The sequence below is a fragment of the Falco peregrinus genome, chromosome 5, assembly GCF_023634155.1.
Source record: "Falco peregrinus isolate bFalPer1 chromosome 5, bFalPer1.pri, whole genome shotgun sequence".
Taxonomy (NCBI): Eukaryota; Metazoa; Chordata; class Aves; order Falconiformes; family Falconidae; genus Falco; species Falco peregrinus.
In genome coordinates this window covers 70,839,280-70,864,314 of record NC_073725.1, presented here as the reverse complement: position 1 = coordinate 70,864,314, position 25,035 = coordinate 70,839,280, and the positions used below count along the sequence as shown (strand labels likewise).

Sequence of the window (25,035 nt, the reverse complement as noted above, 5' to 3'; positions counted from 1 at the left end):
CTGGGCAGGATCAAGGGGGATCTGGAGGGATTCAGGTGTTTGGAGCCGTCTCGATGCCCCGGGGCTGCAGCGGGTCCCGGTGCCTCGCGCCCCGGGCGCCACGTGCCGCCGCAGCGCGCCCCCTCCCAGGGGCGAGCCTTTATGAATATTAATACTATATTTACATACGGCCGCCTCTTTCCCCGCCCCGCTCTCTGAATGGCTGCTCTCCCCGCCGCTCGCCAGCCGGGCCCGCCCCTTCACCGCCCTCCCTCCGCGCCGCCGTCGCAACCAAACCTGGCCACTGCTCCTAGTCCCGCCTCCCCGCCGGGCCGCGCCCCTCGCGCCCCGCAGCGCCAGCGCCCATTGGCGGGCGGCGCTGCCAGTCAGGCGGCGGGGCGGGGCTAGCCCTGCCCGCGCCTGGCCGGGCTGGGCAGCAGGGTGCGTTGCGCGGCGGCGCTGGTGTCTGAGGCGGTGGCTCCGCTCCTCCGCCCCTCGGTGCCCCGGCCCCGCCGAGACCGGTGAGGAGCCGCCCGCGCCGCGGGGACTGGGGCGGGGAGCGGCCGTCGGCGAGCGGGAGGGTACGGCCGGCGCAGGCCCCGGCCTGCTGGAGCCCCCGGCCGGGTCCGGTCCGGCCCTGCCCGGGGCCCCTCGCGGCCCGCTGCGGCCCGGGCGGCGGGGCCTGGGGGGGCTGGCGGGGCTGGGCCAGGGGCGGCTGGGGCGGCTCGGTGGGGGTGCTGAGGGAGCCCCGGGCAGGGCGAGAGGGGCGGGGGGGCTTGGGGGGGCGATGGGGCTTGGGGTGAGGGTCCTGAGGGGCTGGGGGGGGTCTTGGGTCTGTAGGTGGAGCCGGGGGGCTGGGCAGGGCAGGGGGCTACAGGGGGGCTGGGGTCGGAGGTGCTAGGGTGGGGGGGTTGGGGGTGTGCTGGAGCCTTGAGGATTTGGGGCTGGCCCCGAGGGGTCCCTGGGCAGGTGGGGGGTCCGGCGGGCCAGGGAGGGTGCTGGCCCCGCAGGGGGAGGGCTTGGGGTGCTGGGAAACCCGGAGGGGGGGGGGGCGAGGGGTGATCTGGGCTGGAGTGCCGGGGTCATCAGGGTGTGGGTGTCCTGGGGTGAAGGGGAGCCCCTGGACAGGTCAGAGGGGGAGGCTGTAGGCAGGGGGGTGGGCTGGGCTGGGGGTTAAGGGGCCCTGGGGGTGCTGGAGCTTGTGGTAGAGGGGTGAAGGATAGGGGTGAGCAGCTGAGAGGGTGTCTGGTGGGGGTCAGACATGGGTGGGCTGGGGGGTATAATTCCCGTGTGAGGATCAGTGTGGGGAGGTGGTATGGGGGGGGTTGGGGGTGGGCGCAGAGAGGGGCTGTGCTGCGATGGGGGGCCCTGAGGTCTTTGGGTGAGCTGCAGCAGTGGGGTGATGGGTAGAAGGGGCTGTGGTGACGGAGGTGGGGCGCGGTGGGGTGTGTGGCTGCCGCTGGGATGGTGAGGAGCATCTCGGGCTTCTGGGTGGATGAGGTGAGAGGGGCAGTCATTACTGATGAGAGAGACAGTTCAGCGCCAGCTTGCTTTGGCTGTTGGGTGACTTAATGGGGAACGGGTCTAGACCCTCTTTCAGGGTATAAAATGAGGTCAGGAGGCTTGTCAGAAGGTCCAATATCACCCAATCCGCTTGTTTTTTTCTGTGCGTGAGTTAATGCTGGGTTGGTATAGAGAGGTTGCGGAAAGAAGGGGAAAATAGCTGGAGGAGTTGACGGATGGTGAAGGATAGTAATGGTAGCCTGCCCGTTCTGGGCAGTACTCTGGAGGCATTAGTGAATTGTAGTGCATGGGTTATATAAAGGAGGGGTAGCTGCAGTATCTGGATTTTCCATGTTATTGAGGTAGAGCGAAGTAAAGGAGGTAAGTGGGTGCCACAGACAAAGAGAGAAACGTGTCTCCTTCTTCTTGTTTCCACGTAGAGGTGTGGAATGCAAAGCCAGATACTGGTGGGTGTCCTTTAGGAGGCTGAGGAAGGGAAGTGTGCGCTGTGTAGGTAAGCAGGGGCTGGAAGGTGTCGTGGTGCCTGGTTCGGGAGCTGGGTACCTGCTCTCTGCAGCTCGTTTTCTTCAATAGTGCCGGAGCAGGTGATTGGGACTTTCTTCTTTACTGGGCCATCACCATCAGGTGTGGCCTTAAATAAAAGCCAAATGGACTGTGATAGAGCTGCATTCTGCTCTAAGATACGTTCTTTGTTACAGCGTGTAAGTGAGGCAAGAAGTTATTGTGGCTTTTAAGGTGCTGAATTGTATTTTGTGGGTTTGGGTGGGTTTTGTTTTTTTGGAGAAAAGTGTCAACCTTCAGGTTTGTTTATAGCTGTGGGCTTCTTGGAAAACTGACCCGGACAAGTACAACTGCAGTGATCGCTACCAGGAGAAAAGCTAGCTTGTGGTAGACCACAGAAGTCAGTAACTTGATATTTAGCCTGAGTTTGTAAGTAAACTTGAGGCCTTTTAGGTAATTGCTTGGTTGTCTTAACACACTGCTTTTCAGAGACTACTTGCTTCTCAGGCAGGTAGCGCTGAAGTCAGACCTTCATCCTTTGGAGGTTTTGCATGTCTTTGTCTTTCTGTGGTGTGGGACATCATGTTGCGTGCAGGCAGATGAGCTGATCGCTGATGGTTTGGGGTTCCAAGTCAGCTGCATGATCGTAGTGCAAATGCACAGGAGCTCTGTGACTATGTAGCACCATTTATCATATTCTGGTTATAGCCAGTATGGGGGAAAAAGCACCAAAAAAGCTGGATCAATATGTTTAAACAGAGTTTATTGTCTGAGAGGTTTTCTTCTGCCATCTGTAGCTGTGAAACAAACGGGAATAGCTCTTTTGTGTGGCTGGAGTATTGTTGTGGATTTTAATGATTTACACAGAAGGCACATTTCAACATACCTACCAGTTTTTCTTCTGTATCTGTCTTATTTTCGGATATAGTATTTAACTGGTGTTACTTAATGTAATTAATGTTTTTTGACATTGAGAGCTATCTTAGGGAGGCATTATCCCTCTTTGAAGGTAGGGGGAATGGCGACACACCAGGAGACTGGCTTCTCTTGGTTCAAACAGGCAAGAAGAATAATTCAGTGGTCGGGAGAGGAGCATGTGACTCGGGAGACATAGGTTTGTCCTCTGCTCATCACACTTCCCCTGTGGCTGGCCCAACTTCTGCCTTCCTGCTTTATTTCCTTATCTGTGAAATGGAGATAACTGCTCTGCCCTACCTCGTGCACTGGGAGGTTGTTATGCCCTGAAGTTAGTTAGTGTAACGAGGCGAGTGCCTGGCACCTGGACCTGCAGTCCTGCTTGTCCCTGGAGTTGGCTCCAGAGGAACTAGACACTTTGTCCTTCGGAAAGTGCTGATTTTTGTTGCTGGTAACTGCCACTCTCCACTTCCTTACGTGCAAGTAAGGCAGTAGAAGTTGTTGCTGTTGGTGATGGGCAATCATGGCTCTCCCTGCCAGAAGTTGTCCTGTTAGTACAGCAGTTAGTCTGCGGAGCCGTGGGGCTGGCTGAGTGCCAGTGCCTAACTAATTAATGTCCTTAGAATGGTCTGTTTTGTGTAGGGCTCGAAGTAGCCGCTTGTCCACTCGCCAGCGGCTGGGGGAAGGTTTATTTGACGTCTTTGGGAGGAGTTGGTGAATGGCAGAACTTCAGCTGTTGCTTAAAAAAATCAGCTTCTTCCCCTTTCGTCTGTAAGGATTAGCTTGGGTTGGAAAGATGGGATAGTTCGGTTGTCTTAGGTTTGTAGACCCCAACACAGCTCTGAACTCGCAGGAGTTTCCAGACTGCTCTTCCAAACGCTGTGGGTAGCAGCGAAGCTGGCAAGAGGGATGGCAATCCTGCTGTGCTGTAGAAAGGCACATGGTGGGATGACCCAAAAATGATGGCTGCATAAAAAAACAGGGTAAAAGTCTGTAATTGTTTGGGGGTTCTTGCAGAGGGAGGGTAGAGCAAGAAAAAAAAGGGTTTTGTAAAACATTGTATCTCTGCCAACTTAGTAGTGGGTATGGTCTGAAGTAGGGTACCGGCCGTGGCTATGGCGCCGGCTTGCTTGGGTGGGCTGGTAGTTCCAGTATTGGTTTTGCTATCATTACGGGAAGTCAAAAGAATTGAGATGCAAAGGTCTAACAGCTGAACTTGGAGGTGGAAAGCTCTCTATAAATCCTCAAATGTCACTCAAATTACTTACTTGGTTTAGCCACTGACCAGAAATCTTTCAGTGGCATCCTGTGCGTGTAGCAAGTTTCAGAATTTCTCAGTTGTAGCATCTCTGACTTCTCTGGATGGTGTGTGTCTGTTCGTTCTTCTCACCTGTTGCCAGATAATGGGATAGGTTACCTTTCTCTCTTGGGGGTTGCTAGCTTGATGTGCAGACTGTCGTAAGAAATGAAATTGGGAAGGGAACAAAACTAGAAGAAAATGTAAATCCAGTTCCCTCCGGCTGTGTGGTCTGATCACCGTCGCAGTAAGGACAAACCAGCAAAGCTGGAGATTTATTTTTTTTTTTAACATTAATTTGTCTTAGATTTACCCACTTAGTTTGTGTTTAAAAATAAATTGCTGGAATTTACAGAGTACAGAGAACTGGAAGAGCCAGACCTTGCTTTTGGGTACCAGCTAGAGGCATCTGCTTTTGCTGGTCTTGTGTGTAAGTGATGGGCAGTTTGCTTCAGATGACTCCGCTCCATCCCTCGGCGTTTGCTCCAGCCGCACAGATTTTACTCCTGTCACGTATAAGCATCCCCTGTTATCATCTTCTTGCTTCTGCTTCATTCTGCTAAAAGGCCCTTTATTAAAATACCAGAACAAACAGACCATTGTGCAACACAACCACGTTTTCATTTTAAACACTCTTTCTGAAAGTGAAAGTTGCTCACAACAGTCTCAAATTTCTCATCCATAAATTTTCTCTCCAGCGAACCCATCACTTCGATAAACACTTTAAAATATTCCTTGTATTGCACAGTTGTACTGCTTTTGTTCTTCCTGGGGCTGCTTCTCCAAAATACCAGAACAGCGACGAATGTAAAAACTGACTAAAAGTGATCATGACAACAAATTTGTTTGAAAAGGCTGAATGTGGCGATCCACAGTTAATTCTCGATACTGATGGTGTTCAGCACAAGCGGTGGTTGCGTGAGGGGAGTGGTTCTTCAGCTGAAGTATGTTTAATCTTTGTTTTAAGGGATGTAGGAGCTGGATTTTTCTTGGGAATGAATTATGGATTCGGCTTATATTTCAAACTTGAACATGCCTGAAATCTCCAGTAGTTTTGAATTAGTTTTTTGTTAAATGGGTGGGTAGGGATTGGCTGTGACGCTAAGAGGAAAAAAAAAAAGAAAAAGGAAATTTGGGCACACTGTTAATGCTGGGACACAAAACAGGAAATTTAAAGATTATGCTTTTTTGTAATTTATTGTATGTTTTTCCCCCTTCCTTCTAACGGAAAAGAAAAATTTTAAAGTGCTCCAGCCTGGGTTGGTTCTGTATAACTGAAAATGTTTCTGAATTTGTAGTTAAAGATATGTTTTATTGATGGACTTTTAAGAAGCTGTAAAAGCTGAGAAACCTCAGTAACTCCTGCTTTGTTTTATTTTCACTCTACAGAAAGTGGGGAAAAAAGCTAGAAAACGGACCGTGTGAGAACAATTTTAAAAATATCTCACTTCTAATGTGAACGTACGAGTAGCAGTGTCTCATCTGGCCTGAAGCCAGCTTCAGGACTGTGGGCCTGGGGTGGTGGAAAGATGTTCCTCCTCCCAACACCTCCCTGGTCCTGCTCAGGTGGCAGCCTGGAGACAACAGCCTCCTCTCATAGCTCTGGGGAGCAGCCAGCAAGTGAGACTGATGTTCTGCTAATGTTCTCCCAAAGCTTTTTTTTTTTTTTCCCCCCAACTTATCCCTTTCAGAAAAAAATAAATCTATTTTTAAATATATAGACTAGTTTGGAGTTTTTTCAGCCCTGAAGGCTTTTTGTCCATTTCTGCCTCATCTGCTATTAGAAAAATGCATGAGGTCTAAATGTTTCTTGTGCATTTTAACCCTTTGCAGCTTGTCTTCACTTTTTTCTGCTGCAGTTGTGAAACTACAGAAGAATTTCTCTGTAGATATACTGCAGAAACTGCTTTTAGGAGGTTACTCCTGCTGTAGTCATGGTTATTCTCATTTCCTCCAGTCTAAGGGTAACTTTTTTCTTTTTGCTGGCAAAGGATCAGTGTTTATGCTCAATAAATCATGACGTATCACAACTTCTCTTTTCAGTTACTTGCTATGAATTCCCAAACACAAATGTTGTGAATTTAATGCTACTATGCAATTTTTCTACTGGGGCGGGCGGGGGAGAGGCCTGAGGGGCTCTTTTTCTTTTCTTTTTTTTGAAGAAAGTTCCTTAGTTCAGACTGAGAAATAGGACCTTTTTGCTTCTAACTTTGGAATCGTGTCGTTAAGTGTAATTTTAGCAGTGGATACTGTTCTGGCTGGTGTGGGATTGAAGCGTGTGTCTGCAGTGGTGCTGGGTGTCCAAGCAGGTGGATCCAGGTAAGGCACTTCCAATGATCAAAAGGATCTGGTGGTGTTTTCAAGGAGCATCATGCTCGTTGTGTCTTGGGCAATGTGTTGGGAAACTGTTTTTCCTGGAAGCCACAAGCATCATAAGTGCCTGCGGTGGCATCTGTCAGAAAGCTTGTGTTATGCTGGTGTCAGGCAGGTTTAATTGCAGCTAATCCCAGTTAAATGTTGTCATCATTCCTGTCATTGGATCGTGTATGGAATTATGCTGTTGATCTTGACCCATTGCCTTCCATCCTTGTAAGATACCGACTGGTAAATCTTGAAATAAAAGTGGTGACGATCATCTGGAAGGATATAAAATCAGTTTTTTGCAAAGTTCTTGTTAAAGCTAGTAAATGGAAGCAGAACATGCCTCCTGGTACCAGCATGTTTTCTGCTGAAGTACCGGAACTGCAGCTGAGAAATGAGGAAATAAATATGCAGTAAGTCACGTTCTTTGTATGAGGTTTTGGAAGGTATCCGTTTTGAAAAGCAAGGAAGGATGAGAAGAAGGTACTGAAGCAAGGAAATATTAGCTAGCAGTTGAGAGTGGGTTGGTGTCCTGTAAGACTGAAGAAGGAATGAAGTTTAGAGACTAAACCGCAAGTGTTGATGGTCTTTAAACTGTATTTTCCCATGTGGTCAGGGAATTGCTGAGCTTAATTTTGCTGGTTTCTTGAGTGTTTGTTGGTAAAGAAGGAACATGGGAAATGTGTAAATGAAGAGGACCCTTCACCTTGGGCTCTAGTCGCTGTCTTGAGTCGGGTGCAGTTAGGTCCTGGTCAGCACATTGATACACTGGTTTTTTTGTTACTAATGGGACCTGGAGATCATTCTCAGTTGATTGTGAGTGTAAGAAAAGCTCTCAAAGAGAAATGTAAAACTACTTGGATATAAACTAACCTCTTATCATGTCTTTCTCTTCCTATTTAAAACCCTGTGCTGCTTTGCCTACAAATGGTTTCCAGTACCCTTTGTTTTTCAGAATATGGGTATCTTGTCCACAAGTAGACTTGGAAGTGCTGTCAGTTTGGATCAGGTGTGTTTAATTTGGGGTGGGTCTATGCAGTATGCCAGCCATTTGGGAACCAGCGTGATAATTCAAACATACTCAGACTCATAATTCAAAGAAACATTCAGGTGAACACAGATCTCTTTTTGTCTCTCAAGTTTCTCCTGCAGCCTGTTCTTACTAAGTTGAGTTTGGCTCCTAGCGCTCCAGCATCAATCTGAAAGAGCCGCTTCAGGCTGTACTGTGCGTTCCCTGCTCATTTGAATGAATTCATGTTTCCTGGTGCCGTAATGCTGGTTGTGGTGGGAAGCGAACTATAGAAAGCGTGTCCCCAGGAAGAGCTGCAGGAGCAACGGGTGGGTTTCTCCAATTCCATGTTGGTGAGTCTGCAGACTATTCTTTAAAGCGTAAATCCCACCCTGCATTCTAAATGGGCTTGCTGCAAATATATTTCTGGAAAAGGCAACAAAATCTCATGTTTTCTGCTGATCTACACTGCAGGGGTGCACTGCCAAATTCATTTGTCAGCACTCAGATATATGGCGCTGTGGTCCCTTGTAGAAACTTGTTGAGCTGACGGCATTTGCGTTGAAGACTGATCTATTAGTGCCTGTGATAAATAGCAGAAAGGCTTTGTAAAGACTTCGACAGAAATACAGGCAGCATTTTTAAGGTAGGACACTGGGGTGAAAAAAAGGATTTCACATTTGTTAGTACAGATCTAACAGGAGCTGTTGGAAGTGACAGCAGTAGCTCTGTGCTCGCAGCATACCAATGCAGATGGAACTGGTTGGTTGCCAGATACTAGTCATGGGGCACACCTACTTTGGAAGAGTCGCCTGTGGGTTTAGAGAAGTAATTATTTTCTAACAGCCCTGTGGGGCACAAGCAATTCAGCTTATGGAGGACAAGGAAGGGCTTGCTTCAGAATGTTAGTTAAAAAATCGTGTGCATATGAGCTGCAGCTGGTGACGACTTGACTAGAATTTAATTTGTCCAGGCATTGTTCATTACAGGCATTGTGGAAGACACGAGCTTCTGAAGGCTGAAACAATTGCTGACCTGATACAGCTTTTGTGGCTAATTGTGGTGGGAGCTGGATCACGAGAGCCGTGGTGGGCAGCCTTTCAGCTTGGGCAGGGAAGAAGCTGAACTGCTCTGATTTCAGACCTTCTGGTAGATGGTCCGGCATAGCCCTTCATCTCACAGAGCTGGCTGTAGCAATTAGAGGCTCTCTGTGTTGGGGACCTTGGGGTGAGCGACCGAGAGCAGCTCTAGCTGAACTGTAGTGCTTGCACGGGTCAATATTAAGCTTAATGAAGTCAGTGCCTCTGACAGATCACAGAAATCTTCTTTCTCTGATTGCTAATTAGATGGTTAACGTTCTTTGCCTTGTTATCCCACCCTCAGCTTTTCTTTCCTGGGATCTAGGTTGACACTTTCTAGAGGCTCCTAAGGAGCAGTTAACTCTTACATTGCTTAAGTAGTCTAAAACCAACCTGCTCTTCTGGTGCATATTTGTGAAAAGTATTTGTGGTACCTCTGTGTGAAAATTAAAATTATATGCTCTAGATTTAACATTTTTGTTAGGGGTACGTATGAGATTGACTCAATTGCATCACATTTTTCTGCTTCTTTTGGTTTATGGATATTTCTGGGGACAATTCCAGCATAGACTGGCCGTAGCTGTGACTGCTGCAGGACTACGTTGCCAATCTGTTGCCAGAAGGCAAGGTCCTTGTCAGGATAGAGGGAATAGATGCTTTCCTGCTTGCTGGTGAAAGAATATCTTTGTGATAGCCAAGGTAAGAATATTTTGCCCATTCCAGCAGGGCAGCGAGTGGGCTACAGGGCAGTGACTTTAATTTCATTTTAATTGTGTCAGTGACTCCGTGGGTTTTATATAAGAAAAGCCCATTAAAGCAAGTAGACCCTGGCTTTGCTGGAGAGAGTTCTTGCAAAACTTTGTAAAAATCCATGGTTTGGGGTGTTTTTTTTCAGTGTGAAAAGTGCTGTTCTCGTGTTATCTGGAAATAGTTCTCACCTTTGGAATAATACTGTTCAGCAGCACTGGAGAGGCATAGTGCTCAAAATAGCAGCAGCTGCCATGGGCCAGGATGGAGCAGAGTAGAGTGAGTTGTGTTGTCAGTCATGGGAATATAAATCCAATTCCACCTGCAGATGAGCATTCCCGAAATAGAAGAGGGTTGTCAACTAACAGAGGAGATGTATTGTGTGCATTTCTTTGGTGCACCGTTACTGCACTCCCTTATACTGCATTAAGAAAAAAAATAATTGAAAAGGTGCTGTGGTTTAGCTGTAGCTTGAGAGAGTAACCACTTCCTACTCTCTTCAGTAAATAACAGCTGGGAGAGGTTGTTTGGCTAGTAACTGTGTATGCTGTTACTCTCTAGGTGAAATACAATCTGTCTGCAGGCAAACCACCCTGATTAAAAACTGGGCTGCTCCCTAATTTTCCGAGGAAAGTTCTGCTGGCCTGGGGAAGATGCGAATGTCTCCAGGGTCAGGAAGAGCACTTGGGGAAGGTTGGAGGGGCAGGAAATCTTGTTTGAGGCTTAACAAAGCTAACTGCTAGTGGTGTAGGAAATTCATTAGCCCCCGGAGCCAAGGGTGGGGCTGCAGGCTGGCAGGAGGGTTGCCACTGCTGGAGGTAATAATGTTCAGTGCCTTCCAGAATTTTGAGCTGTGAGAATCATGGTGGGTGCTCCTGAGGCATTTCAGGTTCAAAGTTCTCCCATGCGCAGGCATTTTTCCTGCAGCTTGAGAAGGCAAGGAGTCTCCGGTGCAGCTGTTTTTCTTTGAAGAGCTTCCTGAATCTGCTAGCTTTCTGCACTTAACCATTTTCCCTTGATTTAATCATGTCATCCTTGAAACTGTTGTCCCCTGCATAAATAAAGCCTTCCTCCTTCATATTTTCCATGTGCAGGCTGCTGTGATATGCTGTAATTACGGGTTCCAATTCCTGTGGGGACTGATTGTATCGAGCTAACCCGAGTGCTAGTGCCCATGATCAGGTTTTGGACTGCCAGGCAAAGCAATGTGGCTGGCTTTTGTTTGAGAAGTTGTCCAAATGCTACTTGAATTTTTTAAGTGCATACAAGGTAAAAGTTAATCAAATACAGTACTTTTTTTAATTACTGTGAAAGGGCTTTGTGTTGGCTCTGCATTTCTCTCCATCTTTCTCTTGTTGGCTGCTTGCTTGCTGTGAATGGTATTGCACTGTAAATTCCCAGTCCTTCAAACCCAAGAAACGAGGGGCCTGCTGGCTTAACCTGTAGCCTTATGCTGATTAAAAATAAAATAAAATGGCTGGGTGGGAAGAAGGATGGTCTTGGACACTTTCCACTTAATCTTATAACAGTATTTGAGAGGCTTTTGTCTACATCATCTGTATTTTTTCTGCTCAGTGTTCTTCAGCTTGCTTGCAGGTTGCATCTGATGAGGAGCATTTCCTCTTAAAAGTGCTGGGAGCACTGGGCACTCATAAATTGTGGCATTCTTAAAACTTTTTGTTTTACATTTTCACATAGTAGGCACTTTATCCTGGGGCCTACATAGCTATGTAGACCAAGCTTAAGTGAGATCATCACAGTAAAAAGATATTTTCACTTAGCAGCGTTTAATTTTGTCTAAGAAAAAGAGGATGATGAAAGCAGACAGTGCTTTTGCTTCTTATACCTTCCTTCCAGGATAACACCATTATCCTTATTAGCATCCTAATTTAAAGGGTTGTTGTGGAACTGCTTGTTGGAGTCGAAAGTTAAGGAGCAGGTGAACCTGTTACATGATCTGATACTTGTCCCTAGTGCCTGCGTGCGTTTCTGTTAGACTGTAGGAAATGAGCATGATAAAGAATTCAGTGAGCAGAGAGCTTGCTGGCAGACTTGTCGCTAAGTGCTCTTTTCAAGGTTTTGCGAGCTGTATAAATGTGCTAGAAAAGAATGCGTTCATAAGTGAGAGCTCATAAATTCGTGACCTCTTTTCACCCTTGCACCCAGAGCTGGCAAGGACTTCTCTGTGAATGTGAATTTGCTTGTTTCTTTGCATGACCAGATTTACAGAAGATTCAGCTCTAATCCATTTCTACAAATATTATTAGTCTGCTTTCCTGGCTTATTTGATACTGAAACAGATCTCATTAGGAGTGGGCTTTTTGTAGCATTTGAAGGCTTTTTTGGTTTTCTACCAATAGTGGCTGCTGCTCTCATCTTAGGAGGTTTGTTCGTGCCATTCAGACTTCATTAGCTGTCTGAATGAGGATGACCATGCAACCGTACGGAGGTGCTGAGAGGAGAGCTGAAATGACATTGCCACATGTCAGCGTGGCTCCTGGCATGCTGTGGGCTCCTGCTGGCATCTTCTGTGTGCTGTGGACCATCCTCGGTGTTTCAGCGGTGGAAGGCGCTTCACTCTGAGCTCCTGCCAAAGTTGGTCCATGGTGGAGGGTGCAGGTTCAGATGATCTTTGTCACTCCCCGTGGCTGGACAGCCACTTGCAGCATGCTCAGCAGGCTCGCAGGGATGCTGTCTGTATGGTTGTGGCTTGTGGGCGAAGGGGGTGATGTTCCTGGTGCATACAGAGGCAAAGCAGTGGTGATCTGCTGTCTCTGGGACAACGGATTTTGAGAGCTTCCCAAGTCTCTGATTGCAGATTTTTAGGAGCGTCAACATGATTACAATGAGGCAGTTGAGATATTTTTTTTCTCAGCGCCAGATTAGTAGGGAACCAAACTATTGCTGCTTAAGAAGCTTTTGATAAAAGATACTGAAGAAGGGCAAAGTGTTATTCAGATACCCCTATCTAAATATGATTTCTAAAAATGGCTTATTTCTGTGATGCTCTCAAGCACAGCATAGCGTTATGTGAATAGTTTTACTGTAAATACAGGGGTTGAGATGAAGAAAGCTGCTCTTAAAACCCAATGAAGATAGGTTTTGTTTTGTGGTGCTGTCTTAGTAATCCTAAGTATTTTTTCTTAGTATTTCAGAGCGTGAAGCTGTATGTTGAAAGCATTACCGTGGTGTCATCCTTTGCTGCGGCTCGGCTGGGCAGGGATGGTGCCATGCCATGTCATATCGGCTTTTGTCCTTGCGTTTGTGGGAAGACAGGGAGTCCTTCGAGGCCGGTGGGAGATGCTTGGTTCTGCGGGGGCATCTTCTGGCAGAGCACACACTGTGCTTGCAGCTGGGTGCGAGGCCTGGGGTTACGGTGTGATGGACAGAGTGATGTTTTAGCTTCAGGAAGCAAACACAGATAGGGTTGTTGGTGTGCTGCTGCCTTTTTCATAGTCTTTTGGCCATTTTTATTACATTTAAATTTGTTTAGAACCTGTCTTTGAACACTAGGACTATATTAACAAATTTTTTTTTTGGCAGGAGTTGAAGCTATAAAGGTACACAAGAGGAAAGGTTTAATGCGGGTGATACAGATGGCACTTCTGTTACAGGCTTTCTCTATGCTTATCCATGGAGTCTACATACCTCTGGTAGTTAAGAAAAAGAACAATTTATATCAACTTAAAACAGTCTGGCTTAGTTCTGTTTTATTTCACGGGTTCTATCATTGGGCTCCAGCTGGAGCAGCCTCTCCTGTGCTCGTTTACAGCTGCAGCTTCAGAGGCTCTCTTGGGGGGGGGGCTCAAGGTGGACACCTCTTCTGGATGGAGACATGTGGAAGAGAGGGTCTGGGAACCTTGTGCCTGCTCAGCAGCTGAGGGGTTTTGCTCTCAGCAGTTGTCTCTGGATTTTAGCCCAGAGAGTAGGGTTGATACAAAAGGGAACAAATGCCTCTCTGTTCCAATATGCAGGCTGGTAGATATTGATGCCTCGTGGGCTGGACTGGAGTGAGTCTAGTGGGTGTCTTAATGCAGTGTATATCTTGGAGGGGTAAGAGGACCTGACGTTTTGCATGTCATCTTAGCAGTGCCCATGTCTGTCTGACAGCTGGGTTGGAGCCATAGCAGCTGATGATGCTCAGAAGCTGCAGGTAGGAGACTGGAGCTGATGCACGACTGGGCCGTGTGGTACCCATGCCGTGACTGTGCCTAGAGCTTGCCCAGCACCATCCAGGCGTGTGACATGGGACATCTGGCATCTCTTCCACAGGGTAAATGCGCTGCACAGGCAGCAGGCGGTTTATACACCTGTGTGTGTATCTTGGGCTCTTACGGGACTCCCAGCTGTGCTGCTTTATCACGGAACAGGGTCCTACAAGTGCACATGGCCGTTGGTTCACCCTCACAGCAGTACCAGGCAAGCAATGAGGCTGACACATTTTAAGTTTGCACCTTTCAGGCTATGGAACTGCAGTCCTTGTGGCAAGCAAGCTCACAGTGCTGCCACTGCTGCTTCTCATCTTGAGCAGCAGCAGCAGCTTAGAAGACCCTGATGTGTGTGAGCACGTCTGATCTTGCTGCCTTCAGCGTGCTGGAGTGAACGCTCTTGCTGTTTGGATGAGAGGGGTTTGAAGAACAAATAGATGACTATTTCTAATTCTAATTTATATTGTTTCCTGTGAAGCTGTCCCCTCTGCAGGGGAAACACGGTAGAGCCATAACAGGAACAAGCAAACATCCTGCGCTTCCTGGTGACTGTAATGACTCTGCTGACTTGAAATGCATCATTGCTTTAGTCTATTACTAGCTGACTTTTATCTAGGGTGTTTTTTACTGTTAATGATTAGACATTAAACATTTCCCGCTAGAAACAAGCTATGCAGCTTCTTGCCCTCGCAGAACTTGTAGCATCTGTTTCAGTGCTGTTGCCATGAAAACAGGCTGAGCACCAGCAGCAGCTCCGTTATTGCCCTGTGGCCTCTTGCAGCACCACCCTAGTTACCTGATTGCTTTTATCATACTTTAAAGGAAACCTAAGCTTGCAAAAGCTTTACCAAAAATAACGTTTATGTTCTCTACTCCCTGTGTGCTTTCTTCCGTTAAACGTTGTAGCGTGGATTGGGTGTTTCTTTTCTCATAGCCAGAGGGGGTTTCATCTAGGGTCAGGCCTTGAAGGGGTCTCGGTAGCTTTCTCTTTGCAGGGGTTGGCTGGCTGTTAGAAGTGCTGAGGTGACAGCCTGTCATCCTGAATTAAATACTAAGGTCATATCTGGAGCTTTGGACACAATGCAATGTAAACATAAACGTGACTAGGATATTTACCCTTAAGTCAATGACAAATCTTGCCTGACGTTGGTGGAGCCAGGGTTTTATTAGAGGTGTTTTCAAAGGTATAAATTCAACAGCATGAAGGTTCCTGAAGAAAGGGTTATTAGTAAATCACAGCTCTGTAACTGGGTCCTGGGCACAGGCCTGGCCCAGATTCTGGTTTTTCTGTTGTGTTTAAAAAAAGACAGACTACAAACATACACAAAAAAACCCCAGACAACCCCAAAAACCTGTTGAGGTGTAAAACTTGTTGGGCTGTGTGTGTGTGGGTAGCTTTATGGCTGTAGCTGCAGTGAGGACCTAGGGGGGAAAGTGTTGGGACCTTTGCACAGTCACTTCTGTGTCCCTGTATCGTCACTGATGCGATGCTGGGTGATGTTTATGGGGCCAGAGCTCCCTAGGTCCAGCTTGGTAAGCCCATACCTGCAATGTCCTTGGTTTCCATCTGGTTCTTGCATGATGGGTCCAAATTCTGCATTTCCTTGTGCAGATTTCATTATCTGCCACTTGACAAATGTAATGCAGCAATTTTCCTAACCTAAATAGTGATTCTGAATGACTGTATTTCCAGCTCCCCTGTAACTTGTACTTAATTTAAGTGTGTGGGCTTTTTCATTTGATCATTGTGGGGAGGAACAAAAAATGAAATGCTGCAGCTATACCTTCCTCTTCCCTGCCTTTAGTTAAATTTGTCTTTGTCATTCTTTTTCTCTTTGACTTCCATGAGTTGCTCAGGCTATTTTTCTCTAGTTTCTTTTGTTGTAGCTTCTGTATTGCAGTCTTACATCTTCAGAAAGATATAATGCATGTATGTGACTGCTTCCTTGCCTTCACAGCATCGTTGTCAGCGTATGACAAATACCATGTGATTGATGGCTGACTAAGCATTCTGAATATTTCTTCATTCTTTGTGTGCCTAATGCTATTTTTTTTCTTGTGCATGGGGAGGCATGAGTCGATGGCATCTCTTGTGCCGATGGAGCCATCTTCAGACTCAGATATGAAATTGCACTGAGCGCAGGCAGGTGCTCTGCCTCTGTGGCAGGAGTTCAGCTTCAAAGCTGGCTGACCCATCATAGCTGCAAAGCTGCTAATCATTGAATCCATATGATGTGTCCCTCATACTTATTGTGTGATATTAAATAGTCCTGTAATGGCCAAGTCTAGCCTGGTTTCAAGCAGGGAGAAAATAGTGCCTGGATGTGTCAGTGTAAAAAGGGTCTTTGCAGCCATATGGCTGCTACGTCTGCCTTCATTAAATGGAGAAAAGGAGAAAAAAAAAAAATGTGAGGTGCTTCAGCTGGTTGGATCAAAGCTTGATGTTCAGAGTAGCAGGCATTCCCTGCAGGAATGTTTTAATTGCTGAAAACTCTCTCTATTTCCTTTTTTAGGAGAGCTGTCCTTTTTTTCAAGTCAAAGAGCGCGTCTGCCTTTGTGCTGAAGCGAGTGTGAACACTCTCTGACCAGGTAGGTTTATGCAGCAGTACACAGCAAAGTGGTCCAACCGATCTCTCCTGCCTCTGTTAATTTTCCCCATCTTTGTATCCTTGACTCCCCAAACCAGGGATATCTTACGAGGTGAGTAGTGTGAATGCAATAGCAACGTGCTTAGTGTCCACTTAGGGACAGTTTGGCCAAGGTAAGGTGTTAAATGTCTAAAATTGCCCCGAGGTCACATGGAAAGCTAATATGTAGCTGTTGCCCTTAAGCTGGAATAGTTTTCTGAATTACATTCTTTTTAGGCAATGACTGTTTCCATACCACAGTATTACTGCTCTCTGGATGTTCTCCGGGGTTCTAAATATTCTCTGAGTATTTAGAATATTCTCTGGGGTAGACTCAATTGTGCCATGCATTATTATCTGCTATACAATTCCAGGTGAAAAGACTGAAGTTTTGATAGGATGATACAAAGGTACCTTCAAGGTTATTAGTCAAAACTGACCTACCTTAAGAGCAGCTCTTCCAAAAGGCGTTCATCCTTCCTTCCTCAAAGCAATGTATCGGGCAGGGGAGTGTTAGCAGAGTTACTTGTTGCCTCTGACTTGCCTCTTGGGCAGAAATTGGTTTTTAGGTGATGCCAACAGCATGTTGTTGGTCTTCAGCATCCTTCCCTCTGGGGCTGATGTCTCCAAGAGAGGGCAGTGTGTCCCTGGCCGCTGGGCCCCACAGCATCAGCTGCCAGCCATGTGCTGCTGCTCCTCATCTGAGAAACGGCATTAGGCTCCACACCGCTGAGAGAGCACAAGTCCTTAAAACAATTTGAAATGAGTAATTGACTGGCACGCCCATTAGCAAATGTATTAGGAGCTGTATATCATCATGTGACTGTCGGTCCTTTCCCCAGACTGTCAGGGTTACAGCAGCACTTCCTCTTGCCTCACTTTCCTAAAAAATAGCCCCGTCTGTCCCGCTTGCGTCATTTTGCCCTACTTTTTGCACTTGGTGTCTCCTCCAAGAGGGGAATGGTGTACGTGGGATCAGCATAGAGCTTTGTTGTGAGTCAGAGTCAACTGAAGACTTAATTCAAAACATAAGGGACTGGGGAGAAAAACAAAATAAGGAAAACTAATGTAGGTTGTTATATTGTAATATTTTGCCTTAGGGCACCAAACAGGAAATGTTTATGCCAGCCTCCATCTCAAAAGCAAATCTTTGTTCACTAAAGAGGCTGATTTTTATTGGAAGTATGGAAGCATGCATCTCTCCCCAGCCCAGTGTGCTTTTTTTCCTTTTTAAGCTGTTTCTGCAGCAGGGCCTGTGAACGCGCTGTCGCTGCTGAGTTTGGCTTCTGTTTTCAGGAGCTATTTGTGAGCCTTCAGCTCTGTGTGGTGAAAAACCAGCAGTTCTCCGCTGCCAGTCAGGACTCTCACAGCACCTATCTGTTTTTTAGGAAGCAGTTTTTAATCCTGTCAATACTTCCCAGCGCCTAAAGTTACATGAAGGCACCTTTATTGGTGACTTAGATCTTGCAGATACGATGTTGCCCTGGCCTAGTAATCAGTAATATATCAAGAGCGCCCTGTTTCATAGGGTTCATTAAGGCATTTAGGTTTTTTACTAATTGACTATAAAATTGCTTGATAGCCCCTAGAAGATAGGGCATTTGTATGACATGAAAGCACATTGAAATAACCTCAAAAGTTGCTTTGAGATAAAAACTTATCCCAGGAGTAAAATCCACATTTAAGACAAAACTATTAACCTTGCTTCTGAATCCTTCCCTGAGACATTTTTCTTTCCCATCTCGCTTTCTGTCATGGCAGAATGAGGTGAACTTCACCCGTCTGGTAGGAAAGGGGGAAGGATCCCCTCCCTGGGGAGTGCTTTATTTCTAGCTTGGAAGCAATGCTAGTTTGTCATTCTGGTTTTTGTGGTATGTTTTTAGTGATTTGAAGTCAACAGCCTGTTGGTGTTTAGTATTTGTTTTACTGGAACAGTTCCTGAGTTGTCGGTGCAGCCTATGAAAATAGCTATACTTTATGCCGTTCAGCTGCTTGTCATAATATTTAAAAGCAAATGCCTGCTCACTTTTATAATGGCACTTTAAGAATTATAAACCTCAGCATCCCATCTGTGTTTCACCCTGGTATTTACAGTGTAATGAATTCTCCCATACTGCTTCAGCTGGATACTCTTTCACCTCCTCTTCCTGTTTCAAGCAGTTGTTAAGTTGGTGTACATTCTAAAATTCCTCCAATTTTTAGGAGGTTGTCAGTGACATAAAAGAACTCCTTGTATTGCTTACTTGCCTGGCAGAGGCATTGAGCTAATCTAATTATATTAAACCTAAGCATCCCTAGAGTAAAGAAGCGTATTGTCACTGGTTTGATCTGTTTATAACAGCTGGAGGCATTTGCTAAAATGGGAAGATTTTTTTTTTTTTAGGAATAAACTTTCTTTATGAACATTTTTTGCTGCAGACACACAGGTTTTTTTTGTTGTTGCTATTCTTAAATCTGTCCTCTAAAAGGAGGAAAAGGTGATTTTTTGGATCAAAGCAAATTGGAAAGTCCAGAAACATATCTAGTGTGTCTCCTAGCAAAAGAAGGCTGTTGCTATAGCACATTTTTGTTCCATTAGTGTTTGTACATTTTTAAATTTAATTTTCCAAACAGCTTCAGGAAATTGGCATCCCATAAGTAAAATTTTTAAAAATAGCTTTGTTACTGCTGAAATAAGTCCTGTTATTTCCATGGACTGCTGTCCTGAGTGTATTACTGGCTCTCTAAAACCTTGGAAGTGTTTAACAAGATACTGCTAAGTAGAGCTGTAACCCCAAATATTTACTGAGGAATTAGTTTGTCCCATTTCTTTAAAGAATGAACTCTTGCAAATGGAATGCCACTGTCTGCAAGGTTTATTTTAAACTTTTTCCTCTTTTGCTCAGAGGAAAAACAAAGCCTGAGTAGGAATGCATGATTGGGTAGGAACTGTCCTTCTGAATACCCCAGGCTGCTCAACAGACCGCTCCGCTTGCTGTGAGACGGCTGGGTAGGTAAATGCTTGTGTACCACACTGCTCTGTGCTAGCCATCCTTGTTCACCTCTGCGCCTTTTCCTTAGATCAATGAGTGTTTAAGGCATTTCACACTTCAGCTTCAGTTATGAATTACTCTTTTACAGGGCTGTGTGGTCTAGAGTTGCACCCCCTGTGAAACTGCTCATGCATAGATGCCTTTGTGCGTGAAGCTGGGGTGCGGGGCTGCTCTGGGTCCTCCTGCAGCACAGCTGCCAGCAGTGCTTCCTGGTGCTCTGCTTGAAGACCCCGAAGGAGCTGAGCTTCACAGGAGCAGCTGCAGTCAGACTTTGCCTTTGGAGGGACTTGAAAAGTGACAGGTGTAGTAGAATGGGTCTTGTCAAGTGGTTTCTGCAGCTTTCGAGCTTGAGGCATAGATCCCTTGAGGTGTGAAGCACTGCAGGACATAGGGAGGGCCCTTTTTGCTTGCCTTTGCTCCAAGTCTTCCCTTTTTAGGGCTTAAAAAATGTTCCAGAGCAAGTTGCCAGAACAGACTTCCTAGCAACTTCACAATTAGCGATTTGCTTCCAAAAGCAAATGTGCACTGGCTGTGGCAGCTGTTACTTAGCAAAAATCCTGGGCTGTGTGCTGGAAAATGGCAGGAGTTCTGTGGACAAGGAAAAAAAGAATCTGCTCATCCCTTGGAGGAACTAATGGGGAAAAGTTAAACTTTACAAGCTCTCCCTTTACTGTGGATATTTTGCATTGGTTGTCCAGAGGCAATTGTTTGATAACGATTTGGAGGTATATATTTTTAGAGACTTGACAAATTCTACCTCTGGACCAAGATCTTTTGCCTATTATTAGAGTGCTAAGTAGGAGAATTAAACCTGGTGTTAGTTATTCCATTAAGGTTATTTAACTTTGAGTGTGATCTGAGCAACTTCACCTTCAGTAACCCATTTCTCTCCCTTCAACTCCACTAACGTGTCGGCACTGGGGGAACCTGAACTTCTGGTGTGGCACTGCGCCCTGCTTGCCCTCAGAGAGAAGAGGAGCCATGCTGCACAGCAGGTCGTTTCCTCATAATTACAGCACTGTTGTGAATCATGGTCTCGTGCTGATGCATCTCTGTGTCAGTTCATTATCTGTTGGTAATGCTTTAATTTAGCCCTGTGGTACGGAATGTAACAGTTCCCAAGTTCCTTGCTTAGGGATCCATCAGGCATTTTAAAAGGAGCCTTTTGCTGTTCGACAGCTTCATTTTCTGTGAGCTGTTCTGTGTTACTCCATGTGCTGAACAAGGTTTCATCATCCCCTGGGCCAGGGAGGCCAGAGCTCCACACCAGCCCTGCTCCCTGTAGCAGGCCGTGCCACGCTGCTCTTAGCAGAGAGGCTGTTCTGCACAAACAGTGTGCTGACTGGCTCTGGGTTTTTTTAAAATGCATGGCTCTGCAGCACTCAAAATCTTTGGTAGCAAAATAAGCAGACCGCAGGTTGGAGTTAGTCTTTACAGCCTATGCAAATGCATTGTTTTTTTTCTAGTTCTTGCTTTAAAACCCCAAGTCAGTTTGTCAGGAACATTGCACATCAACCTTCATTTGCAGAGGTGGTAGGGTTGGTGTCTTGTTCACCGTATGAATGCAGCGCCTTTGATTTTTGTGCTTTTTTACATATTGAAACGTTCTTTAAAAATCTTAAGGACTAGTAGCACAATCGGCAGTCACTTACTAAGAAGGATGAGTCTTTGACTCTTGTGTTCTTAAGCTCGCTCTGATCTTTTCGTAGAACTTTTTATTAATCGCAGTTGGAATAGCTGATAGCATTGGCTGCCTGCCCACGAGATCTGCCGGATCTTGAAGTGTCCGAGGGAAGTATAGCAAGTTCCTCCTGCCGGTGAGCTGGAAGATCCTCGTGGAAAGGCTCTTCTGCAGAGGCTGCCTCCCACAGAGTTCCTGGCACCATGGGTTTTTTGGTGGGCTGGAATGGATGATCTGGCTTCCTTCGAGCCTTGCCCTGACTTTGAGGGAACGTTGGCAGCTGCAGGCTCCGGCCCTGGGAGATGCTTTGCATTACCAACTGTTGCTGCTTCCAGTTAGTTCAGAAAGGAATTCCCCTCCTTGCTGCCCACACCCACTTCGAGGTATCTCTTAAACTGCTGGTACTTGTGCGTTTGCAGAGCAGGCTTGAGCAAGGGGTTCTGGCCCACATCGTAAACAGGGCGTAGGTTGAGAAGGTCCAAGTACAGCAAGGGGTTTTATCCAAACCTGTTGGTGTGACACGTTCCCATAGCGAGTAGCTGCTTCTAATGAGAATGGTAGAGCCCCTCTGAGTCTCGCATGACAGCTCTTAGGATCTTTGTTCAGGTTTTGTTGCCAGCAAGTGCTGGCGTGCAATATCCGCCTGGAGGAAATGGCAGCCCGCTTATCAACTGTGTAGGAAACAGTACAAGTGGGAGATAGGGGAGTGTCTGCTCCGAGTGTGGCCATCTATGCACAGAGAGGTATGTGCAAAATAGTGACCGTTGTACTTAATGTACCGCAGTCCAGCTGATTTACTGAAGACCTTTCGCCAGCTGGGAAGTGCCTGATGAATGGTAGCAGGAGCATGTCCAGTTAGTTTACCTCCTTGGCTCCGGGTCTTGTTTTTGATGTCAGTAAACAAGAGTGTGTGCGGTCACACCGCTCAGTGAGCTTGGTCATGCTGCTGGATATCATGTTCTTTACCTTTGCACTGGGAGAAGCGTGGAAGGAAGGAGGGGGCAGAGTTTATTCCAGCACGCTGAGGTCAGGCTTGTTTTCCCTCTTTGAGCAAGAACAGACCAGCCCCTGGAGTCAGATTCTGCAAGCCTATAAACAAAAGGCTCATTTCTGCGGAAAGCCAAAGATGGTATTGTGTTCGTCTGGAAAGTTGTTGGGTTGTTTTTTCCTCTGCTGCAAAGTGTTCCTCGTGTACTAACTGCCAGATCAAAAGTCTGTGCAGGAGAAGTGCCACAGATGTTAAAGGGACATGGTCTGGGGTCTCTGCGAAGCTGGTGTTGATTGCGAACAGGAGGAGGGGGGAGCAGGGAGAAGCCCAAGCAGGAAGCAGCAGTGCTGGCTCACACAGAGTTTGATTGCAGCCTAACAGGTAGCCTTCTAGCACAGGGCCTGTGTACAGGCACGTCTCCTGCCCAACTTAACTTTGCAGAGGCCACGAACCAGTACTGCAGAGATGGACTGTCTGGGATGATGAGGTGTTAAATACCCTTGTCAAATGTAGGTATGTCACAGGGAGGGTGGTGTTCATGGTGGTGTTATTCCCACGTGCTGCAGGGGAGCTGCTTCAGCTCTGCCTTCAGCTTGCAGAGGCTTCTGCTGTGGTTCTGGAATAGCCTTCAAATGGTAATGCCTGCAGAAAACCTGAACGGCTCTTAAAATGGTGACTGATTTTAAAATTGGCAGTCCAGAAGTCCCTGTGTTGCTCTTAAAATGAAGGAAAGAGCCATCAAGAAGACAGGTGCGTTGAGAAAGTTAAAGGAAGAACAGTGCAAATGAAAATAAAGAATGTGTGTGTTGTCCTGTCAGGTTTTCACTTTAGTTACAGCTTCAAGGCTTCATTTAGTCAAAAGGTAGATTTGATTTTAGGTGGCTTGTCTTTGAATGAGGTGTTGAGCTCTCTCCTGCAGCTTGGGGGTGGTGGCTGATTCCTGTAGCAGCTTGGCATTTATCAGCTCTTACAGAACACCAGAGACACTTAAACAACTGCACATACTTCACGGGGCCAAGCTGCTTGCTATTTAAATCTGTTTGCAATTTAGAAGCCGTAATTATTTTTTCATGGTATGAAATCACGTATAGCTAGAAGAGCTGGGAGGCAGTGGAGTGAGGGTTGCAGCTGAAGGCTGGCTCAGTACAGCCTGTGATTTATGGAGGCAAGTTCGTTTCTTTTAGCAATTAGCAGGATATTGGGAAAGTAAGCTTAATTTATTTCCCTTATAAAAGGCACACCATCCTGTATGGAGAGGGCTGAAGAGCATATGGACTTACTGAGGGCTGAAATTCCTCCAGCCTGCTCATCGCACCCCCTTTCTGTGGAGGCTCATTAACTTGAGCTGCAGCTCCTTGTGATGGCAATGAATGCCTCCTTGGAGGCAGAGCAAGGGGGTCCCAGAAAGTGCTGCTGCTGAGGATGTCTCCCATGTTCTTGGTGGCTTTTCTTGCCTGCAGGACTTCACAGGTGCTGTTTTTCAACTCCGCAGTCCTGTGCGTGCTCCTTTATCTCCTGTACTGTATTTTGGGAGGGCTGCGCTCACTTGGTTGACAAATTCCCCTGAATTTCAGTCCCTTTGGGTTTATTACCGAATTCAGAACGGGGATCAGGCAGGCCTGTGCTGCTTAAGCAGGAATGATCGCAATGAGCAAGGCCCCAGCTTTGGCATCTGCTATTTTGGGCCAGGAGGAGGGCGCAGGCTCCTCTCCACCTGCTCTCCCCGGGTGCAGCTAAAGCCCCACGGGGCCGGGGGCTGCCTGGGGGGGAGTGTGCGGCTGATGCTGTGCAAAGCTTTGCCGGAGCAGGGGGAATGTGAGATCAGCAAGTGGCATGCTGATCCTGGAGGGATGGGTCCATGGTGATGGGCTTGGAGCTGTTCAGAGGCTGATGGCAAACCTGGTACTGTTTGCTCTCTGTCTGAATGCACTTTAACCCCATACACTTTTGCCCCTTATGCTTTCACCCCATGCTTCTTTTCGGTCTCTTTGTCTCCTAACCTCACAGAGGTTCTTCTGTTTCATAGTAAGGCTTTTTCTCTTGCCCTCACCTTCAAATTTATGTGGGTACCTGGCATTTCACAGTCTCGTTTGGAATATGGTATTTGTGAGAATTGTTATTGTAAAAAAAAAACCATTAAAAAATAAAATTAAATATTGATTTTAAAATGATTGTTTATTCCTTACCCTTTGATTTACTGAAATCTGAAGAAGATAGAGGTGAAAGGGGCAAGGCAAGCTGTGGCCTAAAACCCAGTGGAGAGTAAATGACGTGGGTTTTACTCCTTAAAAAAAAATTGTTTGTGTTCAGACAGTTAAGTGGACAAAACAAGCAGGGTTGGATTTCAGCTCAGATGGATTCTTGGAATTAATCCCTAGGTCTCGCTCGCAACAGCTTTGACTTCAGTGTGGTAAGTTGGGCTGACCGGAGGAGGGTTGAGCAATATTTTACTGGTAAGCAGGAAGGAGGATGTCCTGCAGAGCCCTGTACCGCGGTGTAGCAGGGAAGCATCCCAGTATATAAGAAAGCAAAACACAACTTTGTTTTTCTCAGGGTGTTTTTAATGCTTTAAGGCCAGCCCGTTCCTAGATCATTTTTTTTGGTGCTTGTTTCTTGAAAACTAAACTTGCCAGGAGGTTGTGTTAGCCGAGGACTCTGCTGGCTTCTTTGCTAAAACACTGCTCTGCAGTGTTCCCCCCCAAAATACAAAGGTGCAGATACCTCTCCCACCACAAGGGACTTAAGCTCAGTATCTGTTGTCTGTAGTCCAGTAGTTTGCAGTGAAATCTAGAGTAGAATATTTAAGTGAACTCTCATCCAGTAGTTGAAGCCTTAGTTATCTCCGGTTTCAGATGCCACACGTTTGGATTCAGTGTCTGAAATACACAGCGTGACGTCCAGGTCATGTGTGTTATTTATAAAAACAAATGAAATTGGGCTCACCTCGAGTGTGTGTCTGTTGCATGCAACAAAAAAAAAGGTGTGCTTGGAAACGCTATAAAATTTGAAGAAATCAATGTTAATTTCAAAACGTAACTGAGACGTGGAATTCTTTTGATACAGGAAACTGCTACCAATAAAACAAGA

General features: G+C 46.4%; 1 protein-coding gene across 12 annotated transcripts in view; it reads left to right on the top strand.

The window, feature by feature from the left end:
* The first annotated feature begins 366 nt into the window (after positions 1 to 366).
* Positions 367 to 25,035, top strand: part of GNG7 (G protein subunit gamma 7) — a 79,264-nt gene continuing 54,595 nt past the window's right edge. For 6 of the 12 annotated variants that reach the window (XM_055804899.1, XM_055804904.1, XM_055804898.1 and 3 more), the window contains exons 1-2: positions 367 to 500; positions 16,134 to 16,209. The gene's annotated coding sequence lies outside the window, so the exon portion shown is untranslated. Of the gene's footprint in view, positions 561 to 1,922; positions 1,997 to 16,133; positions 16,210 to 25,035 lie in introns of all 12 variants that reach the window. The other 6 variants (XM_055804905.1, XM_055804900.1, XM_055804896.1 and 3 more) reach the window with 6 other exon arrangements.